This window comes from Lissotriton vulgaris, chromosome 3_1, assembly GCF_964263255.1.
Source record: "Lissotriton vulgaris chromosome 3_1, aLisVul1.2, whole genome shotgun sequence".
NCBI classification, from domain to species: Eukaryota; Metazoa; Chordata; class Amphibia; order Caudata; family Salamandridae; genus Lissotriton; species Lissotriton vulgaris.
The window spans coordinates 1,681,479,583-1,681,504,279 of NC_141689.1; positions in this window are offsets into that span (position 1 = coordinate 1,681,479,583).

Sequence of the window (24,697 nt, forward strand, 5' to 3'; positions counted from 1 at the left end):
AATACCCTTGCGGGTTATTATTTGTGCTTTACAAATTCTGCTTGATGATGATGATGACTTAATATATATGGAGAGCAACTGAACGTCTCCATAAGGTAAATTTCAATGCAATTGTTACCAAATCCAATGTTACTTTACTTTGCTTATTTAAGTTATTAATGTGATTACTTTCTGAATGGTTAAACTAGCACATATAAAGTGACGTATGGGTTTTCCTTTGTAAATCTATAGATCTTGACTAAAAAAAAAGATTCTCAGGTGTAATAAATGCATTCACCAAGAGGCAAATTTTCAGTCCTGTGTCTTCTTAGTGCTCATGTAAGCACCATTTTTGTAACCCAATGTGTCTTTAATAAATTAACTTCAACTCAAATTATGATCAGGTGATAGTATTACTTCTCTGTGCATAACACACAATGATGGCACTACCTGCAAATATTTGCTGAGGTGTCTCAACTATTTCACTGCACTGGCTGCTTCATAGATATAAAAAAGAGGATAGGAGCACCCTTGTCAATCCAGTGACTGCCGAGCGCTTATATTACATCCCAGTCAAAGATAAAAAATATTAGTCTTCCTCCATGGCCCTTATTGCGAGTGCTGCTAAGTAGGGCATAATCTTACCAAACCCGATAAAACCCAACTCAGAAGAGGTTAGAATTTACCAGGTGTGACAACTAGCATCTATTACATCACTTTTCCTAATAATGTGGATTACTATTACTGGTTTACCAAATAGGCAAACGTATCAAAATAAAAATTGATTTTATCTTGAAAGAAAATTACAACCAAGTTTTTTTAAATATTGTTTCCAAAAGGTAGAAAACATTGAATCACCTCAAAGAAATGAAAATTTTACATTAAAGACTCTATAGAGAAAATACTGTATCAATATAATATACCTATTAACAACTTGAAGTAAATAAACCAGAGACATCAGATTCACATAACAGTTTGTCTCTTAAAAGTTCATCTTCTGGCATTTGTCAGTTTGTAAAAAAATCCGGTGCATTGTTTAGTAGGAGTTAATTATGAAGGGGGGCCCCGGAAATTCAACAGCCTAGGGGCCTGCACAGAGTCTAATTTGGCACTGACTATTACCTTCCATTTTCTTAACATATTTCCTTTACATTCCCTGCAGTGTTGTCCCAGGCTACACCTTCATGTCCGTTTTAGAGTTTTGACGGTCTGATTTTAAACCATTCTGCTGATACGGTTTATCCAAATTACAAAGGTGTCTAAATTCCAGTGAAGCAGAATTTGTCTCACCTACACTCCCAGCCCTTTTATTGGGTTCTGTGGATTTAGAAACAGTCCTCATGTTTATGACTTGTCTGTTCTCCTTTCACGTACATGCAGCATGACGTGAACAAATAAAACTCCACACATTTTTAACCTTTCAAAGTTAATGATTGTAAGGTGAGCATATGGTCCTACGGTACGATATAATCGCATATTCCCAAAACTAAACGAATACTGTAAAACAGGCACACACATTTACTGAATCAAGCTGTTAGAATGAATGACGGTTCCAGGAACAATCTTTGTGCAGTGAAATTTCTTATTTTAGCATACATCTGGGTACTGTAATAAAGTACATCTGCAAGCCCGACAAAGTAAGAAGGAAAGCTTCCAATTTCCTGCACTGACAAGTAAAAGAGAAATGTAAATTAATGTGTGAGGCTTATCTAAAATGAACCTAGGTGAACAAAAAAAATATTAAATCTGAGGTGGTTTGTACGAACAAAAATAAACATATGAATTCTTAGAACTCTTGTGGTGTGCAGTTCTCTGTTTTTCGTTAGAGATTTTTTTCTGAGCCGCGGTTTTTGCCTTGATATTTAATTTGTTGTTCCGTTTTAGAAACTTATTAAAGTGTTACTTGCTTCCTCCTCCTTCTGATGCTGTCATGTGAATAAAGTCCCAAAAGTATGGTAAATCCTAGGGTTCACTAAACGAGCACTGATGAAGCGAAAAGCTTTTATTTTAGTATTGTGCACGCACACAACATTCGGGGAACCTTTCACACACACGATACGCAGATATGCCTGCTGAAATATAGAACCACAGACACAGTTTCACAAAGTCCAGGAACCATTGTGACAGACACAGACATTGACCAATAAGCATACAGACAAGAGTGGACAGACCACATTAGCCATCACAAGCACAACTAGTCCCAAATATTGAGAGGGCTAATGATGGCAACATGATCTCCCTTCACTGCTACATTGCAGTATGCGGTCAAAGGTGCATTTTAAAACAGTAGGTCAGTGCCATTAGTGTCCGATTGTTATCCTTTACACAAGGTTAAGGGTCCTACTTTTACATTTTTTGCACAGTAGGGTCTTAGTGCCTGATTACAAGTTCAGTGGCCCTATTGCTGCACCGCCGCTGATGTAGTCTGAAGAATACTGCTGCTGCAGCGGTCTCCGTCCGCCGTATTATGATGTCTCCTATGGGCCGCCGGCGGTCTTTATGGCGGCGGTGAGTGTTTTTTCATATTTGTTTATGCAAGTGTGCATATTCTGACTGCACAAGTGTTGAATGTACACATATGCATGCATGACACATGAAAAAATACCTACTCCCCATTGCTGGAGTATGGACCATATGTGCCTAGTCCAGTCAATGAGTAAATATTACAAAACAGACTGACCTGGATTTCGGTGCCAAAAGGCTTGTTTTCCTAGAGATCAAGATCCTGCTGTGAGGAGGGGACCTGGAGGAAGGGATCCACATCCGAGACTGAAGGGAAGAAAAGGAAATGGGTGAATATACCCTCCAAATCCTTTGTTTCCGAAGACTCAAATTAGGGAGTCCCACCGCCATGGTCTTCTCGTAGGAAATCCAAATCGTAACTCGGATGGCAGTGAAATTTCTCGGTACTGCCCTATGGCAGCTGCTTTTCTCTAACCAACACGATGACAGCCAGTGAAGGGCTGGCGGTGCCGGCGGTTCTCCGGTTGTCTTTCATTCTGAAATCCAACAACACTGGGTGGACCACTTAGTCGGGCGGAGAATCCAATACCGATGCAACCACAGCAGTGGGACCACCAAACTTGTAATCAGGCCCTAAGTATTGTTGACAACTATTTTTTCTGTTGGGAGATGGGAGTGTAATGTCCAAGCTCTATACCACATTGTATGTTGAAGATTTTCTCCACAGTTTTACATGGTAATACAGTGTTCATGTTCTCATACAAAAAAATGGTTTTGATCAGCAGACACGTAACCAATGTATAGAATATGTTGGGCACAACCAAACAATGTAGCACAGATGCTGAGCACAAAGTTAGACTATTCATGATGCATCAACAGTACACTGATGTAAATTACAGGCAACCAGGGTTAGCAGCTACTACAGATCACTTGTCATTTGGTGCACTTGGCACTGCACTTGACACTACTGGTCCTAAGAGTCATGAAGCCAATGACAATAACAGAAACTAAACAGAGCTCCAGGAACTTGTTTACTTTCCGTAGTTTAGGATGCTAGAGAGCTAAAGGTACAGCTGTGTGAAATCATGGATAGTGAAACCGTGTATAATGTAGTATCCACTAGTCCAGGCATTTAGTGAATTCACATCAAAGACAACATAGAACTGATTACCACAGTTTTCATTTCAAAGAAGAGTATCAACAGACTATTTAACAGTAATACCTTTTGTGAAAATTTGTCAGAATGGTGCAGGAAGACATACTTCTATTTCCCAGGCTTCTATTGAAACCTTTTAGAGAGAACTTATGTTTCAAACATTGTTATTTACTTCTCCAAGCTAAGCACAGTGAAGTGCTTAGTCCTAACGAGTGTGTTCTGTCTGGTGGTGTTCCACCTCCTCTCTGGGTTGCTGCAGATCTGAGGAAGGCACGGGTACCTGGGTGTGGTCCCTGCACAACAAACCGCCATCTACACAGTCAGCAGCCTTGGGTCTCTTCTCACCAGGGCAGCCAGAGAACCTTTATCAGACTGGAACCGCGTCTCTGCTCTGGAGCTGAGAGTGAGGAGTATGGTTCAGGTTTGGCAAAGGAAGGGAAGGCACAGAGGGTGGAGAACGAAGTTGGCAGGATACCATATGAAAAGAAGAGTGAGGGGAGGGCATAACTGAGAGTAGAGAAGAGGATGCGTGGCATGAGGGAGTTTTTTAAAATATCTTTTTGTGAGGTGGGCAAGTAATTCCAAGAGTGGTGGAGTTGGTTGACAGTACACTTGGTATCACCCATTGCTGCTCTAACACTATGCTTGTTCATGTGACCAGAAGAAAAGCACATGGTAGGCCATACATAAAAGACAATTGTGCATGGGTAATTGTGACTAAGGGGGTGTTTTTTAACTCATAACTCTGAGTTACAGCATAGGCAACTGTCACTTAAGATTCCTTGGCGAAAAACATCCCAGCCGTTGTTCACGGTCAATCATGAAGACTTCTTTATATTTCAACTTGAGTCTGTGGAATTTTCACATATGTTTTTACAGTTCACATGGGAATTCGATTTCAGTGGAATGTCTTATGTGAGGCAAATGGAATATGCAGTGAGACTGATTGGAGGAATGCTCAGTGGTGTCATAACAAAGTACTTCCAGAAACAATAATACATGCATGAAATAGGTGTTAACACAAGCAGTGTGGCTAAAGTAGAATAACTAGATGAAGGAGTTTGACACATGGTAAGAAATATCAGCCTGTGGAAAAGAATGTATTTGCAGATATTTTAGTGTCAACTGTGTTGCAGCAGGCAAGGAATTTTGGTATGCTAGATAGACCTTACTATCCTCCTCCAAAACGTATTTCATTGTCAAAGGAAGCAGCTATCTGAATTTATTCAAACTTGCACTTGGTAATTTTAACTTGATTTTAAGGCTCACCCTCTAACCAAGCCCTCTCCACCACTTGGTAGGGTACTGTAAAAGACATAGCGTTAGTAACGCAGATGCCCTCGGTATTCCCGAAACCCAGTAATTGTCACCCAACAGTCCCCCATTCAGCAATAGTAACATAGCATAATATAATATTGAGAGAGAGAGGCTGTTAAAAGGAGTAACATTAGACATTGTGAACAGGTGTGCAGTTGTCTGTCTTTATGGAACACTCTTTACTAGATATAGTATCTCTTGAATAATGAGCCTTTCCCTAACCAATGAGAAGCATGATAATGCACCTGTAGAAAAAGAAACAGCCCACAAGCAAGGTTAAAGCACATTTTTCAGTTAGGGCCTAAAGTCAGGCTAAGTTAACTAAATAGTCAACATGATAACGGAAGGACTTACCTCCACCTCTATACCCAGGATGTCCGACAGAGTCTTACCAACGTTGCCCTAAAACGCTTGAATCAGGGGGCAGGAAGCAAACACATGGATACATCTGCCTCTCGCTGTTACAGTTGGTATGACGTTTAAGAACCCAAGGGCGTGTTGTGCCAATGTCGTCTGTAAGGGTTTTTTCAGTCTGTGGGCACACTGAGCAGGTGCTACAAGGGTAGTGACCCCGAACAGGCACCAGGTTCCACAGAGTGGTAGTAGATTCTTGTGGAACTGACAGAGGTCTGGTCTGAACTAAGTCATCCCGTAGATTGGAACTCCTCTTGAAAGAAAAGAGCGGAGGCAGTATTCTCACGCCAGCAGTGCAGAAGATAATCCGCAAGAACTGGCGTATTCTTAACGTGAGAGCTGTAATCTCAGATTTTACCATCCTTAGTCTGGATATAATGCCAAGTATGGGGGCACTTTGTTGCCCCTGGTCCCTTTTTTCTAAAAAATCTCTCTCAAATGAATGAATTTAGTGATATGGGTTATAGATCAACTTTAGGGTCTTTTTATCACTACATTACTTAGGCTTGTTGAAGTCCTCCTTTTCTTATGTTCACCTCACATCAGAGTATTTTCTAAGAAGTGTGGGATTATGACATATGCAAAAGTGTCAGTGTTTTTCTCCTTCCCTTCTCCTTCCCTATCTCTCTAGAGGGGGGCCTCAAACACCTGAGCGAGTGCCAGGCGAGGTGAGGCTTGTTCCACACAACTTTGTGGGTGAGTTTTTTTGATAAAATACAAAAAAAACGCTGTATTCATATATTTTTATAGTCCTTTACATGTATGTCGTGTTCTTTATACATGATGATATCTGTTTGTGGATGTCTGCTTTTTGTGTTTCAGAAGAGAACCCTTTTAACCATGATCCTAGACTACCATATAGTACTCCACTAACGGTAGGCCTTTATCTACATGGTTCACTCATATGATTTTTCACTGTTGCAGTAGTGTAATAGTTACAGGTCCTGTAGAAAGCCTTTTGAGGCTGAAACATGTCGACCATATAAATTCCATCCAATGATAGTAGTATTTGCTGACACACTATCATCACTCTGCTTTTAATCTTGCAGGCAATTTTAATCACTTTTTGATCTTGAATATTTCACTACTTTTCTGTGCACTGCAACTTTTCCTCTTCACCACCAGCACCACCATTTGATCCTGTTGACTTTCTCTCACTGGTGGATCCATTACTAGTATTCCTCACAATATGACTCAGTGAGGTATCTAGTGGATACCAGTTTAAAAAAAACCCAGATGACGAGATTCCGCGAACGGGTGGGCTGATGGGTATTTTTGTTTCTTATCCTGTGTCTTTCTTCTGAACACATTCATTAGCTCTCCATACATTACCTGGGAGTGTATAGGCTTCTTGAGCTGTATCCAGACCCTTAGCATCCTTTGTGTGTTGTTTCTAGTGAGAAAAGTGAGAGACCATGTATAACTTGGGGCCACTGGGAAGATTTGGCTTTTGTTACACAGATTGTGCCGTTCGCCTGTGTGCTGACAAAACGTTTGTAACCCCAGTTGCCAGAGGGGGCTACCATGAAGATATTGCTGCTGTTGCACTGATTGTGCCATCCACACATGTACTCAGAAAAGCCAGCAATCCCATATGTTGTTGTCGCAAATATTGGGCTGTCCACTCATGTGCTAAGACCAGCTGGTGGCCCCATGTGCCGCAGGGGTCTTCAGTGAAGATATCGCTTGTGTTGCAGCAATCCGACCATCCTCCCATTGCCTAAACAGAAGTCGACAACTTTGTATGACAGTGGGGGTCACTGTGAAGAGCAAGGGCCTTCCCCCTAGTGCAACTTATGCCACGAGGGATGGCCGTTGCTTTGTACAGCGTTAGACCACTAGGAGCAACAGTTGCTGATCTGTGTGCCGAGAGCCATGACTGAAGCATCAGAGTCCAAGTGACTGCCCCCAGTATGCCTGTGGGATCAAAAAAACTTGCTGCATCATCTGAGGAGAGTCAAGGATGACCAGCCGCCATGCCTGTAGTGTCTAGACTACCACTCATCGCCAGTTGCTACTCCATTGCTCCATAAAGCTGGAGAACTGAATGATTCTGTTTTCTTCAGTATCGCTACACAAGTGAGAGTGGTTAAAACTGATTGGCGGGCGAGGCAACATATTGTGAACTTGCTATGCCTCAAACATTTTGGGCCCGATTTACTGAGTTCTCGTGCAGCACAGTCCAGCAGCTGTGAATGCTGCACTGCATGAGGAGAGAGCAGGAGAGCACCAAATGTATTGGACTATGGCACTGTCCTCCCCTCTCCCTAGTTCCAGTGCTGAAATCAGCAGCTGTGCGCTATAGAGACATTTTTGTGCCTTAATGCAAGGTTGTCTCTGTGAGCCTAGCATAGGTTTTGTTCTGGAAGGGTAGCCGTCCAGCACAAAATGCAATGCATTGATGACTGACTTCAACCCTTTCCGGCTTGGTATGTGTACTGTACAGTGCAGCACATACAAAGTTGGAAAAGAATGAGAAACAAATGCATTTTCAGTCCTTGTGTCTACTTTAAAAGGGTGCAGTTTTCTGCTGGTAAACACTGTCTCTGTTGTTTAGTAAATTGGGTTTAGCACCAGAAACCTTGGGTGGTTGCATGGAAAAACATATGTACCACCCAAGGTGCGTCCCCTTGGCTCTAAATAATGCAAAGCAGTGCTGCTTCGCATTTCTTTCACGTTATTTTCAGCACTAAACAAGTTCAGTGATGGAAAGTAAATTGGAAAAAAGATTTTGCGCTAATTTGTGTCCCTTTTGTGAAACAAACACAACGTAAGACCTTAATAAATTTCTCCCTTTGACTTCTAAGAAGCATTGTAAAGCTTGTAAGGCTCAGACTTGTTATTGGGGCATAACCTGAATGTTACCTATCCTAAATTGGGAATAACCACTGCTAGATGACAGGGACTCAGGACACAGTCTGGACAGACCATACGAGGGCTGTGACTATTGTTTGTGTGTGCCGTATATCACTTTGTTCAAATATAAATACTATTGTCATAAATGCAAGTATCAGGTGGACATCCATTTTTTGAGGTTGCTGAATGTACTTTGAGTCTTGAGCCTGTGTTCACATTGCACCTACCTCCCTCTCTAGGGGGCATATTACCAAGCAAAAGCGATAATTATCGCTATTGCTTGGTTAGAGACAAAAATTTACTGCAGCGCTGCAGCGATTTTTACCGCAAATAAACCTTGGTATTACCAAGGTTTAACGCAAATGCGGTAAAAATCGTCGCAAAGCATGAATATCGCTGAAAAGTCAGCGATATTCATGCATTAGCGAGCTAATGCTCTTAGCCATGTTATCCACCTCCCATTGGATAACATGGCTAAGAACTGCTCAGGGCAGGTGTTAGCTTTTGGAGATATTCCCGCTTAGCGCGAATATCTCCAAAAGTTGGTAATAGGAGATAGCGATGTTAGCGACTGTTTTCAGTCGCTAACATCTTGGCACGCCCACTTTGCATCTCATTAGTGATAAATATCACTGACATGCAAAGTGGGGCCCAAGATGGTTGCTATCTCCTACTAGCTGTCGCTAACTGGTGTTAGCGGCAGCTAGGTAATAGGGAGATAATTTTATCTCCGCCTTCTTGGCTTTTAAAGCCAAAAAAGCGGAGATAAACTCCCTTGATAATATGCCCCTAGATGCCTTGGTCTGGTCGACCTGTGCTACCACTGAGATCTCAATACCATTTGCTAAGGACCCATAGTAGTTGGAGACCCGGGACATCAGGAGTAAAAGTCCCAGCAGCTCCAGCTCACCACAATATTTATGAATGGTGTTCTGCAATCTGAAGTTCCTCTTTGAGAATAAAATCATCACTATCCACGTGGAGACCGTTAACAGCCGGGCCACCCCTTTGTACCCCAATTAATCCACGCTACAGGCCACCTGCTTTCTGATGTTTTTAACATGTAAGAATCCATGCCTATGGGCCATATGTATCAAGCCAAATTGACTTCGCAAATGCTAAAATTCTGCGAATTTCGGCATTTGCGAATGCAATTTGGACAAATGGTATGTATCAAGGAAATCTGCTTTAAAAATAAGAAATCACAAAATATGCGATTCCTTATTTTGCGATTGCATTTACGGAATCGCAAATTTTGCGATTCCTTAAATGCAATGTAAGAAGCCAAAAAAATTCGCAAATTGGCCTTAAGGAATCGCAAATTACCACCATCTTCTAGTTGGTGGTAAGTTGCGAATTCCTTTAAAAATGCATATTTTTGCATTTTTCAAAGTGCCATGTGACGCACATACATGCCCTTAGGGCATGTATGTGCGCCACATGTGCACCCATGCATATTTCAGGGGTGCAACAGGGTGTCCTTTGGACACCGCTGCACCCTTGAAATTATTCTCAATTTGCGATTAGCAGATTGCGAATCGCAAATTGAGAATTATTTCCCATTCATTCCTATCGGCCTCCTGGCCCTCAGAAATGAATGGGAAAGTATTCCTTGATTGCGATTCGCAATTTGCTAATCACAATTAAGGAATTCTAAGGAATCGCAAAAAAATTCGATTTTGTACATACATACCCATTTGCGATTCTCAAATAGCGATTCCTTAAAAATCGCTATTTGAGAATCGCAAATGAGTATCTTGATACATATGGCCCTTAATGATTATTCTGCTTTTCCATATTCATACCCATCTATACACTCATCCTTATAACTGAATGAGGCCCTAAAAAAAGAAATGTCGCGATGTTTTAAGGTTTAAAGCACCTGTTGTATCTCCTCCACCTCCCAGAGTACCGCCTAGCTGTAACTAATGTCTGCCTTTGAATATGTTTTTCAAGTGATGGCACATTTATTGTAATAGCAAATATAAATAAAGCGATGACACAGATAAGATAACATCATTTCTTGAAAGTGTGGCTGAAGATGATTCCAGTTCATGGCCCTATCTGTCATTCCTTTGATGCGGGGACCTTTGTACTGGAGGCAAATGAAGGGAAACCGAGCCAGCGTGAGAGAGCTGCAGCTGGACGCCTTTTACAGCAACCTCTCAAGAACCAACCATTCATTTTCTGAACCTTTTCGTAGACCCGTGAAAACACAGCACGAACAGGTTAACTTTATATTTTCTGCATGCATCAAAGGTTCCACATGTTTACCGAAATCATCAATGCGAGTTCCGCCACTTCCTGCAGAAACTCAAAACATAAATTATAGCCTAGACGTTGGCAGGCCGTCAGGCTCTGCGGTCTGGCTTTAAGATGCGCGGTTATCTTCCCGTTGCCCAAGATTAAATGAATTTCAGTCTGCAGCGGCGCAACACACCCACATACAGAAAGTATTGATGGCTTCTCTCAAATGATGACATGGGTGGAGCTCGTCAGCGCGTCTCTGACAGTTTCATGAAACATGCATTCCAACTACGCGCGCTGCATATTGGAAATCAAAGCAAAGCCAGTTTTGAGGCCGCTTTATTGATTCAGGGCTTTAATGGCGCATACTTTTTTCTGATGAGGATCAAGCAGGAGGAAAGCGGTCTAGATATGAAACATCACAAGATCCACGCTGCACAGCTCCCTTTCACTTTTTTCCGCAGGATTGCACCCAGAAAGGCAGCCGATCCTGGGGCCTCATTTATGAGGCTCTGCGTCACTTTTACGCCGCCGGTGCGTCACTTTTTGTGACACACCAGAGGCGTAAAAAATGCGCTTTGTTGCGCCATATTTACAAAGTGACACATCTAGGTAGGTGCGTCACTTTGTAAACCCCTGAGCCACATTATACCTGCGCCAGGTATAATGTATGCAAGGGGGGGCATTTTGACGCAAGAAAGGGTCATGGAAGTGACGCAGTGAAATCTATAAGATTTCACAGCGCCAATTCTTGGCCGCTAATGCGTCAAAATCTTACGCCTGCTTCGCGGCATGCGTAAGACTGACGCAGGCACTAACAACATGAGACTTGCCCATGTGAAAGTACACATTGCTGGAGTTACGTCACTTTTGTGACACACTCCAGCAATGCATCACTTTTGCCCCTACAGATACGTCAGAAATACTGACGTATCTGTAACTCCTTGGGACATGATGCGTCATATTATAAATATGACGCCTCACTCATGACGCAAGGAGTGTGCACTGAGAAGTGACACATCGCTGCTTTCACGCAGCGATGCGTCATTTCTTATAAATGAGGTCTCTGTTATCTAAACATTTTTTTTCTGGAGGGGGGGGGTATTGCTGGGGTTAATGATTTCAAGAAATTTGGTAATATTACCCTGTGGGTCATATTATCAAGCCCCTATCACCACCCCAACGTTAGTTTTTGCGGCGTTGTGGTGATGATAGGGTCAGCGCCCTATTATCAAGGCAACATTAAGCCACGTTAAGTGGCTTAACGCTACCTTGATAATAGGGCCCCTTTCACGCGGAACTTAGTGTGACAGGGGCGTGCAGTGGGTGTTGCGGTGGGCGTTCCACCGCAACACCCATTGAAGTTGACGCTGCCGCCTATGATCAAGTTTGGCATAATGGGTGGCAGCGCCGAACTTAAAACCAGAAAAATCCTGGTCTTAAGTTGGAGAAACAAGGAGAAATGCTTTATTTCTCCTCGTGTTTGCTATTACCATGTGTGTTGCCTTCTGCAGCACACATGGGAAAAGCAAAATGCCATTGTTTGTTCATGTACAGGAAGGTGTCCCTTCCTGTACATGAACAAACCATTTTCCATTTTGTAACTTCCATGTGTGCTGCACGAAGCAGCACACATGAAAGTTGTGCAGCACACATGGAAGTTACAAAATGTCATTTTAGTTTTGTTTATGTGTAAGGAAGGAACTCCTTCCTACACATAAACAAACCTCCCTGCTCGCAGACACCCTTGCACTCTGTTGCAAGGGTGCCTGCACTGGCGCTAAGTTGTGTAACTTAGCGCCATCGCATGGGGAAATGCCAGGCTGCACCATATCCTTGTTAAAATGGTGCAGCCTGGCGTTTCCGAAGTCGCGGAGAGAGGCTTTAAGCCAAGATGGCTAACGCCGCTCTTCGCCCCTTCCTTGGTAATATGCCCCTAGATGTGAGTTGACTTCAATGTATCATCTCTCAGAAATGTTCAACAATCAGAGATACATTTCGTCCTGTTTGGGGTCATCAATGTGGCCATTGCTCATGGACGATATTCAGGGGTGACTAGGAGTCGCAGCTGTGAACCCTGGCTAGCCCCTTTCAAGCCCTGCCATTCCATTTGAAACCTTTGGCCTCCGAGGCAGTAAAATCAGTGCCAGGAGCACAGAAGCAACTCTTTCTTATGGACCTCAGTTAGGGCTCCAATCGCCTTGTTTTTAGTCAATTTCTTTTATTACACTAGAGAATAATACAATACTCACTATTAGCACAATAAAAGTGGAGCACAGTTAGTTGGAATATAACCCTCCCTGGCAGCAGAAGTAAGTAAAGCATGCTTGTAAATTAATGTTGTGTGCATGTGTGCAGGTGAGAGAGTGTGTGTATGTGTGATTGTGTGTTTATGTGTAACCATGTGTGTGTGAGTGAAAGTAAAGGTCAAAAGGCGTGTAATGTCACTTCTGCTACTCCTGACCTTTTGGTGAATTGATGTTCAATCCATTACTACGCTGTTGTATAAATAATCCTTTGAATACAATACATTTTAAGAACGTGGTATTACGGGAGGCGAATTAAGTAACAGAAATCCTTCACTGAAGTGTCTGGCATGAAGGAGTGTTCCCGCTATCTATCAACTCACAGAGACACCCATTAACTGTGCACTGAAGTGTTCTACAAAATTGAAGGGGCAAGGAAAAGTTGTGCACCTAGAGGATACTAACCAAAGGCGGTTACGTATTTAGGTCACTCACAATACAACCAGAGTGCCATGGGACATGTGAGAGTCAATAAACTCTGGAGCCCAATTATTGATGTAAGCAAATGGATGGAAACGTAAAAAAATGCAAGTGCTTGGAATAAGAATGTCAATAAATAGAAAGCCTTTCCCGGAAATGGAAAGAGGAGTTACAGCCTAGGTTGTTTCAGACAAATAAGCTATCTAGTGGCAGGTATAAATGCTATTTTCTCCTCTGCATCGTCGTTAAAATATTTGCTAGTTAATATGATACATAAACTGAGACATTTCTAGCTGTAATGGCCTGCTGCAGAAAAACCTGCCCTGCTTTATCAGCATAAGGCATGCACATAATTTTTAATACATGGAAACCTGCAATTCATGTATAAAACTCCAACTCTAATTTCCCTGTTATGGTCGAGCTGTGGCCTCTCTAGTTGCCTGTAATGAGGAAATGGTGTAGCTGCTCAACTGTAATAAGTTATTACAGTTGAGTTGTGACATCACAGTCCCTGCTGCCAAAGCCAGTAGTCAAGGTGAAAGGTAGATCGCAGAGCTTGATTACAGATGTTTAAACAAGAAAAATGAAAACTGGCTCAATCTTCTGATAAGTCTTTCCAAAATGTTTCCAAATGTTTTTTCAAAATCTTTCTTGTAGTTGTCCATCAAGGTTGAGGTGCCCCACTGCATATCATTATTTTAGGTCATACTCTCGCAATTGCTGTTCACCCCAATGGGTATCGTCCCCTTTCTCCTAAAACACAAGAAACACACTGGTAGGTTCCTGATTACTATGGCGTTCTCCTTATCATCTATCCATGTGTACCCTTCTGCCTCTTAGTTCCAAGTGTCGTGGCATTGTGTCAGTAGAGTGTCATTCATCCCTCCCCTACGGGACCTGTTGTCACTTTTGTTCCCCAAATGTAAGGCTCTGCAGGTGAACTGAACATTGGGGTTCCACTTGTTGTTCATAAATACGGCTCCATTTACACTAAGGGCTAGCCTTGGTCAGCAGGTAAATACCTGTGCGGACATGTTATTGCATTGGGGTGAGGGTTTGGTGAGCTCCAAGAAACCCTTGTGGAAGCTGTGCCCTGTGCTCCAATACTGTGTCTGCCCATTTTTCTTGAGTTTGTCTATCTTGGCCTGGATCTCATCCTGCTCTGTCAAGATGTAACGGGCTTCGGGTACGTTACCGTAGTTGGTTAGGTTCACTGTGACTTCCTGTGTTGCTATAGTGTTGGGCTGGAGTTTGGCTTTTATTCGGCACAGGTATATGTGTATGAGGCACAATCATTTGTTGGGTGATACTTCCTGGTGCAGGCATAATCTATCTGAACCTACTTCATGGGGTATCAATGAGCAAACATAGCAGGAGTTAGTAGATGATTGGCTCCCCACTGAGGTCATGTGCTGATAACAGGTGTTGTGTAATAGTGTGCTTTATAACCAGGGCTTCTAGTTTTATGGTATTTATTTTTTCAACATTTCTGTATGTATTTGTCCATATTTATTTTTCAGCTATCTTATTGGTATTCATACATTTTTATTTTGTGTTTTAATAATAAATGGAGTAGTAACATAGTGTATTTCCACATTTATTTAACGGATAAATAAGCACTCAGACTTTAAATTCTGTTCCTTTTTAGCAAATGAAGAAGCCAATATAGCAGAACACTACACCCACATGTAAATATTAGCAATATATACAAACATATGCTAACATATGCCTACATTTAAGGAAATCCCATCCTGTGTTTTTTAACTCCCCATGCTGTTTCCATGCTCAGATATTGGCTTGGAAATCATAAAGGACAGTGTCAAAAGTCACTCACAAAAAGCAGAAGTTTCTGTATTTTTCTGCTTTTAAAAATAAATACAGACAGGAAACATTTTGTTTCTGTCTTTATTTATCTGTAAAAATCAGTAAAAACGGAAAACTGGGAGCTTTATTTATAACTTTATAACAACAAGAGCGAGAGGGAGCGAGACACTCTTAAACCCCCTATAAATTCATAAATAACAACAAAAGAGTGACTATCAGTGTAACCTAGAAGTGGTTGCACTAAGCGATAAAGAACAGAACCAGTGTTTGTAAACTATCACCTAGCACACACGCCTTCAAATGTTCCTGCTCCGCTGTAAACCAGGTGTAGAAGCACACCAGGGAAGCATTCTGCTTCTCTGGTGGAACCCTATGATGAAGCATGTCACCGACCAGGTTGGTGAGTGAGGGTTCCTTTTACAAACACTGGTTCTGTTCTTTATCGCTTAGTGCAACCACTTCTAGGTTACACTGACAGTCACTCTTTTGTTGTTATTTTTAGCCTATTTATAATGCATGTGCGATGCTGTTGTTGTGTGTGGTGAGTTGTATCTTAAATGGATCAGATCCTGGCACTCACACTGGACCACTGTAACTGGTGACCTTGGCAGAAACTTGACCTGTTTCTGTACGGTGACACATAGGTGAGAAACCATCATAGCACATAGGGCAAAAGACAAAACACAGGCGAATGGCTTTAGTCAGAGTACGAAAGAGTCAATGTAATGTCTGGGGAGAGCCATTTGGGCACTTCTATCGCAAAGTCCGGGTGAAGCCCGAAGGGCGCTTCTGTACCCAAGGTGTCCATTGTTCATATTGGAAAAGTCTGTGATGATGACTCTTTTCGTGGTGGTGGTAGTGATGGGTCCAAGCAAATATCTGACAAGTGGTACCATGACCCTTTCCCTTTGACCTTAAAAGCTGTAGGAGTTGAAACTTCAAACTTGCTGTCTCTCCACAGGCAATGAAAGTTGTGGATCAGAATTCGGTCAGCTGGCAACAAGATCTATAGGGTAGATCAATGGAGGTACGCACCTCCTTCCTTAGGGTAACCTGTTTAGAGAAGAGTCTGCAAGATTTGGTCAGTTCAGAGAGGTATGTATACATTTCATTACCTATGGACTTGTAGCTGGACTCTGTGCTTAGTTTGGTTCTGCTCTGAGGTATTGGCATCTGATTTGACCTACCAGTGACTAGCTGCTTGGGTGGTCAGGTGGTTGTCCCTGCTTGCGGTGTTCCTTAGAGTGAACAGGGCTAGGGGCAAGCAATACAGCCATTTATTAATCATGGCGGTACACAGTCTGCTGAGTTTGTTTTTTATAAGGCCGTTGAGGCGTTCCACTATGCCATTGCATTTGTTGAGGTATGCTGAGATCAGCTTGTGGCTTATGCCCATCAGGGTGCAGGTGTTTTTGAATATTTTGTTTACAAACTGTCACCTGATTGGATGAACTCTGGTACCCCCCACCTGGGTATGACTTCTCGAAACAGAAAGGTAGCTCTCGCCTTAGCATTGCAGTGTGTGGAGGGGTCCACTTCTATCCACCTTGAGAAGGGACAGACCACCACTATTAGAGATTAGTAAGTGGCACACCTGTTGATCATGTCAATTAAATCTATGTGTAGTGCCTGAAGTGCCCTAAAGGGTCTCGGAATAGATGAGGCTATGACCTTCAGTGTGGGTTGAGGTGAGTACAACGGGCATATTGTGCACTCATTTAGGTACATAGAGATCCTTTCTGCCACATAGGGAATAAACCAGTGTAGTTGTAGGTGGGTGAGCATGCTCTTTTTAGGGGTGTGTGCCACTAGGTGGAGCTGGTTCAGGGCAGTGTAGAGTAGGCTGTGGGGCATGACGGGTCTCCCTATAAAAGTGACCCAGTATATGAGCTCGTGGGGGTCTGTGTCACTGATGGAACGAAACTCGAGGGGGCCTCCCTGCAAGGCACATTGAGGGGCCCCCACCGGGCTTAATCAGGAGCTCTGCAGCCAGAGTGCTGTGATGAGGGGACCCCCCACACCACGGGGGCTGCGGTGGCCTGTGTTATGCCCCTGGTTTGTGTGTGTCCCAAAGATTCCCAGAGTTCTCGCTCAAGTGTGAGAGCCACGTCCTGTATATCCTTGAGGTATAATCTAGGTACAGTTGTTTGACTTGAACCCTGAGAGATGTCGCCCTGGTGACAGTCGTTGAGACCCTAAGCTGCAGTTTGACTCTGATGTCTATGGGAACTTCTAAGACTTTTGTAGTGGCTTTGGGTAGTCGTGAAAAGTTATTTGTCTGATATTGCCCATACGTGGAGACCTGGGTCTAAGCAAATGATGCATGCCCATTTAACTTGATTGTTGTCAGAGGCCATCTAGACCCCATAAGTTGGTCTGATCTCCACTATCTTGACTGTCACTAGCTCCTCCTCCTGGGGCTCCCACTTTTGGTGCCATTCCTTGAGCAACTGTAATTGTCTCCCTAATAGCATTGGGTGATTGGCGATGAGGGTCAGGACTGCATTGGAGAATGTGGTCTGATCTATTGCTGAGTCCGGACTGAGTCCTCCTTACCAGAGTTGTGTCTTAGGGAAAAGTTGTAAGGGGTAGATCCCGTGTGTTGAGTAAGTCATGGTTCCATCTTCCAAAAAGTAGATGGTCATGTATAATTTGGCCATTAGATCTCTCCCCAGAAGGTTGGTAAGGGATGAGGGATGATACACTAGTTGACCTTGGAGTTGGTTTCCATGTATCTCCAAATCAAGTATTTCAGTAAAGGAAATCATTTTCACAGTCCCTGAAAACCTCTGTGTGTCCATGGTGTTCAGTGATACAGGAACATTCCCTTCCTTGAAGCAAGACCTATTAGCCCGGTGTCCACTACGAAGGTGTAAGGTATGTCATTGATAGCCACCGCCAAGGTGGGTTCCTCATCCTTTTTAAAAAAAAAAATGTATTAATCATCATCAGTACAAAATGTCATTGCTTCATTGTTACACAGATTGAGTACCATAGGTCATATATTTCTTGTTAAGAAAATGAACAAAAGGAAAAAGAAAGCGAGAGGCCAGAAACAGAGGAGCAATATTTCAAAAACCATGTCAGAATTTCAAAACAAGATGCAACCTTTTAGCCGCTGAATATATTCCATGCTACTTGCACTTCCATTAGCTTCCCTCCACCCTCTTTTTCAATTCTAGAACTGGAGTCCAGATACGTTTCCCTAATTGTTTAGCCTTCCGGCCCTTTTTCTCACATAGTGCCTTCTCAAGATTATATATTGCTAATAGCCGTGCCATTTATTTTTGAAATGATGGAGGGGTTGGGTCTTTCAATAAAGATGCTATACATATCCTACTTATGGCCATCGCTAAAAAGATACATTCTTGATGAGCTACAGGGACCCCTTCCTTCACTACACCAATACTATTACTTCTCTGGTTAAGTTAACAGTTATCTCCATTGCTCTGTCCAAAAACTGTTCTATTGAGTTTTTGAATGGATCTAAGTTTTGACAAGAGGCAAACATGTGGATTGTGTCAGCTTCTATTCTTTGGTATCGTGGGCAGGTTATGCCACTTATTCCCCCCCAGCGAGCTATTCTATGCAGCGTCTAATAAAGCTCGAAGATAGTTTTATAATGTTGTGCCTGGAGGTTTGCTACCTTTAACACTGTGGGGCATATTATCAAGGGGGTTATCTCCGCTTTTTTGGCTTTAAAAGCCAAGAAAGCAGAGATAAAATTATCTCCCTATTACCAAGCTGTCGCTAACACCAGTTAGTGACAGCTAATAGGAGATAGCGACCATCTTGGGCCCCGCTTTGCATTTCGGTGATATTTATCACTAATGACATGCAAAGGGGGCGTGCCAAGATGTTAGCGACTGGAAACAGTCCCTAACATCGCTATCTCCTATTACCAACTTTTGGAGATATTCGCGCTAAGCGCGAATATCTCCAAAAGCTAACACCTGCCCTGAGCAGTTCTTAGCCATGTTATCCAATGGGAGGTGGATAACATGGCTAAGAGCATTTGCTCGATAATGCATGAATATCGCTGACTTTTCAGCGATATTCATGCATTGCGGCCGTTTTTTATCGCATTTGCGATAAACCTTGCTAATAGCAAGGTTTATCTGCGATAAAAATCGCCGATGTGCGGCGATAATTTTTGTCTCTAAACAAGTGAGAGACAAAAATTATCGCTAGTTGTTGGTAATATGCCCCTTTGTTTCCAAGTATGAGCAAAGTTTCAAACTTGTTTCCTTCTAAGTTCAATTTCATTCTCCATTTTTCTGAGACTTTCCCCTGATCATCTTCAGTATGCTGGCTCAGTTCTCCATATATATGTGAGATTGTGCAACCCTCCTCACTCCGTACTTGCTCCATAACTTCTTCTCTTTTAAATACCATATTACCCCCTTGCTTCTTTATCAGAGCTGATCTAATCTGCAAATATTTATAAAAATCTCTACGCTCTAGATTGTATAGATGTTGTGCCTTATCGAAGGTGATTATGCCAGTGGCATCTGTGAAATCCCCAATAGTTTGTATACAAAACGCATCCCACCGTTTCATTACATTATCGCAAAACACCGCCGGCAGTGATGGGTTGTTAAATAGAGGGGTATAATAGTTCATTCTGCCAAGATCTAGCCTTTTCCGGACCGAGGTCCATACTGACATTACGCCCCCAGTGTCTTAGATTTTACTTTCTTATAGTAATTTGCCTCACTATGGGCCAGATGTAGGTAGGCCAATACGGGTCGGTAAAGGCCGATTTTACCGAAAATCGGCCGTCACCGACCGGTATAGGCCTTTTGGGATGTAGGGGACAGAAAAACATCCGAATCAGTAATTTTACCGAATCGGTAAAGTTACCGAATCGGTAAAGTTACCGAATCGGAAAATATACAGAATCGGTAATTTTACCGAATCGGAAAATTTACCGATTCTGTAAAGTTACCGAATTGGAAAATATACCGAATCAGTAATTTTACCGAATCAGTAAAGTTACCGAATCGGTAAAGTTACCGATTCGGAAAATAACAAGTGGTAAAAATGAGTATTTGAGATGTAGGGAACCTCTGAAATACCGATTTGGCTGAAAATCGGTATTTAAGAGTCTGTAATTACCATGGATTCAAATCAGGTGGTAAACAGGTGCAAGGTATAAAAAAGGCCCAAAATGCAACATTTTCTCAACAATGGCGGCATTCTATGTCATTGCGAGGCGGCTACGCCTACAGGCTGAAGGTGAGAGGGTCTGGAGGAGGGAGGAGCAGGTGTACAGACAGAGGATCACTCTATTCCAGCTAATTGACCCAGAGATCCTGCCGAGGTACAGGCTGGATCCCCAAACTATCCTGGACCTAATCAGGGACCTCCACCCACTATTGGAACATCCAACCACAAGGGCCCACGCCATCCCCCCCCCCATGTCCAGGTGCTGTGCAGCCTACACCTGCTCGCATCTGGAAGTTACCAGAGTGTGGCTGCTGCCGTAGGTGGGGTGTCTCAGAGCTGTCTGTCACGTTTTTTTCAAAAATTCCTTGATGCCATGTTGCAGAGAATGCATTTATATATCCGCTTTCCTGCAACGCATGCAGAACTGCTAAGGACAAAGACAGAGTTTTACCAGGTGGCGCATTTCCCACACATCATAGGCTGTATTGATGGTACCCACGTACCAATATGCCCACCAGCTGCCACAGAGTACATCTATCGGAACCGCAAGTCCACCCACACCATCAACGTTCAGGTGATCTGTGATGCAAAATACGTGATCACTGACATAGTAGCCAAATTTCCAGGGAGTACCCACGACTCCTACATATTCCAAAACAGTGGGATCTATGCACGCCTGACTGCGAGGGAGTTTGGCGAAGGATACTTGCTAGGTGAGACACTGTGTGGAAATCACTTGAATCGTATTACAGGTGGATGTGTGTGAGCATGTGAATAATGTCAATTTCTCATTACTAATAGGGGACAGTGCATATGCCCTCCGGTCCTTCATCCTCACACCCTACCTCAACCCAACAACACCAAGTCAGAGGCGATACAACCGGGCACACAAAACAACTAGAAACATCGTGGAGCGCACCTTTGGCATGTGGAAAAGCAGGTTTCGCAGCCTCCATAAAAGTGGAGGGGCCCGCCAGTACACACCAATCACCTGCTGCAAAATGATTGCAGCCTGTGCAATGCTGCACAACCTGGCGGTCAAGAAGGGGACAGAAGTGGAACTCTCAGATTTTGAGGACCATGACGACGAGGATGCCGTCCCTGAACCACACACATCTGGTGGAGCAACATCAACTGATGGCAGACACAGACGGGAAGAGGTCACACGCAACTATTTTTAAGTAAGTAAGGAGACAAAGACAGGCGTAGTATGCTACAACACTGGTTTAATTTTCAAATCACTTTTGTTATTAAATCACAAAAGTTTAACAAAAAGAATTTAACGGCAATGCTCAGAGTTATGTTGAATTACACCTTGAACTGTGTAAGTCATTTCCTTGCCCGCTTCCTAACACTAGTAGGTTGTTCAACCTGCTCACTGTCTTGTTGGCCTGCGGCCTCAGCATGGCACCTGCTCCTCCTAGTTTCAGTTACAGGGGTGCTTCCAATGCTGCTCCTGCTCGTGCTCTCCTCACCGATAGGCACATCCATTGCAGCTGTGTGCGCAGTTTGTGCATTCAACAGCACCTCAAGAGCACTGGTCACCCTGCCCATGCCCCTAGTGACCTCATTAGTGTTTTGCATCATGGCCTCCTGTATGTTGGAGCTCCTCCTGCATACCAGGGATGCAGCAGTGGCCAGGCGGTTGATGGCAGTACTTCGGACATGTGCACGACGCCTATCCCTGTCCCTTGCAGCAAAATCATTGTCAAGTTTTGTGCATAGTAGATGCACCAAGTTGTTTATTCCTCGCATCCCTGCAGCCATCTCCTTGTTTACCTGCACCATCTCCTTGTTGACCTGTACCATCTCCTTGTTGTCCTGTACCATCTCACTGATGCCCTTTCCTATCTCTCCAATGTTACTATTCAGGGACCTCAGCTGTCGTTGGCATGCCTGGATGGCTCTTTCTGCATCCTCTGTATCCGGACCATGCTCCCCTCCAGACCAAGGAACACACTTCGACCCTCAACTGGTGCATCTCCTGGCCTTTCCTGCACTCTGCGGCATCTTGCACTACAATGGCCCATCCCTGCACTGGAGTGTGTTATGCCAGGGCTCGCTGGTACAGGCAAGTTCTGTTGTCCATCACCCTCCATGTCAGCTGCCACGGACTCCAAATCGGGGAGTGGACCCACGACATGCCTCCTGCCTGGTTGTGTTGGGGGTATCACATCATGCTGTGATGCAGGCATCTCTGGTGATGAGAGCAGGAGTGGGGACTGAGATCTGCTAGGGGTTGCCAGCAATTCTTGGGCCATTTCTGTGTCTTGGCCAGGTGGATGGCTACTTGATGCAGCTTTCTCCTGTGGTACGTTGGGGGTACTTTCTCCTGCATCCTGACTCTCCTCCCTCTCAGGTGGTATCCCTTCAGTCTCCTGCGAGCGCCTACGAGATGTGTCACCTGTGGACATATGAGCGTACATTATCTAAGCGCTACTGTGTCACAGTCACTACAATAAAATAATTTTCACTTTGGCCATGTTCTGTATGCAGTCATTACATGTACTAGTTGGTTGGTGTGCTGTATGACATGGCCTAACATTTCCTGTCTACATATTGCATCATGCATTGGCCCAGTGTATTGCTAGCAGTACTGGAATTGGGTTTACTTGCCCACCAAGGGTACAGGTAAGGGGAATGGTATGGGGGGAAATGCTGTGCATTTCTCTTACCTTTTTTGCTTGCAGCTCCGGCTGAGCTGTCTACGTCTCCCAGTCGGCAGACGCTCTCCGGTTTAAGGTTTAAGGCCACCATCTCCCCCAGGTCAGTCAGGGGGGGTGCTGGGTTCTTGCCTCCGCCTGTTTTCGTAGCCTGCTTGTGTAGTTCTGCCATTTTTTTTTTGGTTTGGCTCCTCAGGTCATAAAACCGTTTTTTGAGGTCCTCTGTATCCCTGGTGGTGACCCCCACGGCATTAACTTTCTCCATGATGTCCAGCCAGATTTTTCTTTTGGCTGACTCAGCCACAGTCAGGGACTGCCTCCCAAACAATTTGTGGTGCACCCTGACCACCTCCTCCACTAGGACCTGCAGCTCCATGCTGCTGAATTTTAGTTTCCTCCTCCTCTCAGGCAGCTCTTTCTCTTGGCTGCTTGTCATTTTTCACTTTTAAAAGTGCTCCAAACCCTTTCTGCTGCTCCTGCACTCTGCTCTGCTCCAACTGCCTTTCCAGAAGGTTCTGATTAGTTGCAGCTGCCTGTGTAGCCACTTCCTGGTAGGGAGGGGGAGGGTGGTGGCACATGATCGGCTGCCTACTTGAGTTTCACTTTGGTTAGGTTTCCGATTCGGTATTTACCGAATCGGTATTTACCGATTCGGTAAATACTGATTCGGTATTCCCCATTCATTCCTATCGGCCTTTTGGCCCATAGGAATGCATGGGGAATACCGATTCGGTATTTACCGATTCGGTAAATACCGATTTGGTATTCCCCATTCATTCCTATGGGCCTTTTGGCCCATAGGAATGTATGGGGAATACCGATTCGGTAAATACCGATTCGGTAGATTCCGATTGTCAAATACCGAACTTTACCGAATCGGTATTTTTTACCGATTTTTTTCCTACATCCCATTTTCCGATCCTAAAATACCGATTTGGTAAAATTCGGTATTTTAGGATCGGTAAAATCGATTTACCTACATCTGGCCCTATATGTTAAAAGCCATTCGTTAGCCACCGATGTTATAAGTTCATATGTATCTGGAATGCTCTCACTGCCCCTCCACTTATCTTGAGTAGTGCCCCCCATTAGCCCTCCAGCATATTGGAGGACTGCTGCCCAATAATACACCCTAAAATCTGGTACCATCAAGCCCCCCACTCTTTTGACAAAGACATGAATTTAATGGCTCTTCGTGTTTTACCTATTGCCCAGATAAAGCAATTTGTGACTCCCTCCATCTCTTTAAACCAATTGCTGTTAAATTTTAATGGGATCGTCCTGAAGAGATATAAAATTTTAGAGAGGAATAGCATTTTTATTATATTGCAGCGGCCTATTATTATCAAATGCAAATTGTTCATTTTGTCTGTCTTTTTTAGATTTTTGAATCACAGGGGCGAGATTTTTCTCTACTAGCTTCGTTAAATCTGTTGTTATCGTTATTCCCAAATACACTGCTGAGTCGGTCACTCTTTGGTCTGCCAGTGTGATTTTGTTGTTAACCACAATTTGCGTCTTACCTTGATTTAGTTTATACCCAGATAATGCCCCATAAATATCCGCCTCTCTTTCTATTTCCACCAGAGCGGACACCGGTTCTGGTGATGTAATCGCTAGGTCATCTGCATAACCTAAAATTTTTGTCTCTTGCCCATTTAATATTATCGGCAAAATATTTCTGTTAAATTCTATTCTCCTTATAAAGGAGTGGATATAAAAGGCAAAGAGTAGCGGGGAGCAGAAGCAACCCTGTCGAGTCCCCAGTCCGATGTTTATTGCCCCGCTCGCCTAGCCCATAACTCTAAGTCTGAGCTTGGGGTTTATATACAGTACCTGTAGAGCCCTTATACACCCTTTATTGACACCTCCCTTTTCTAATG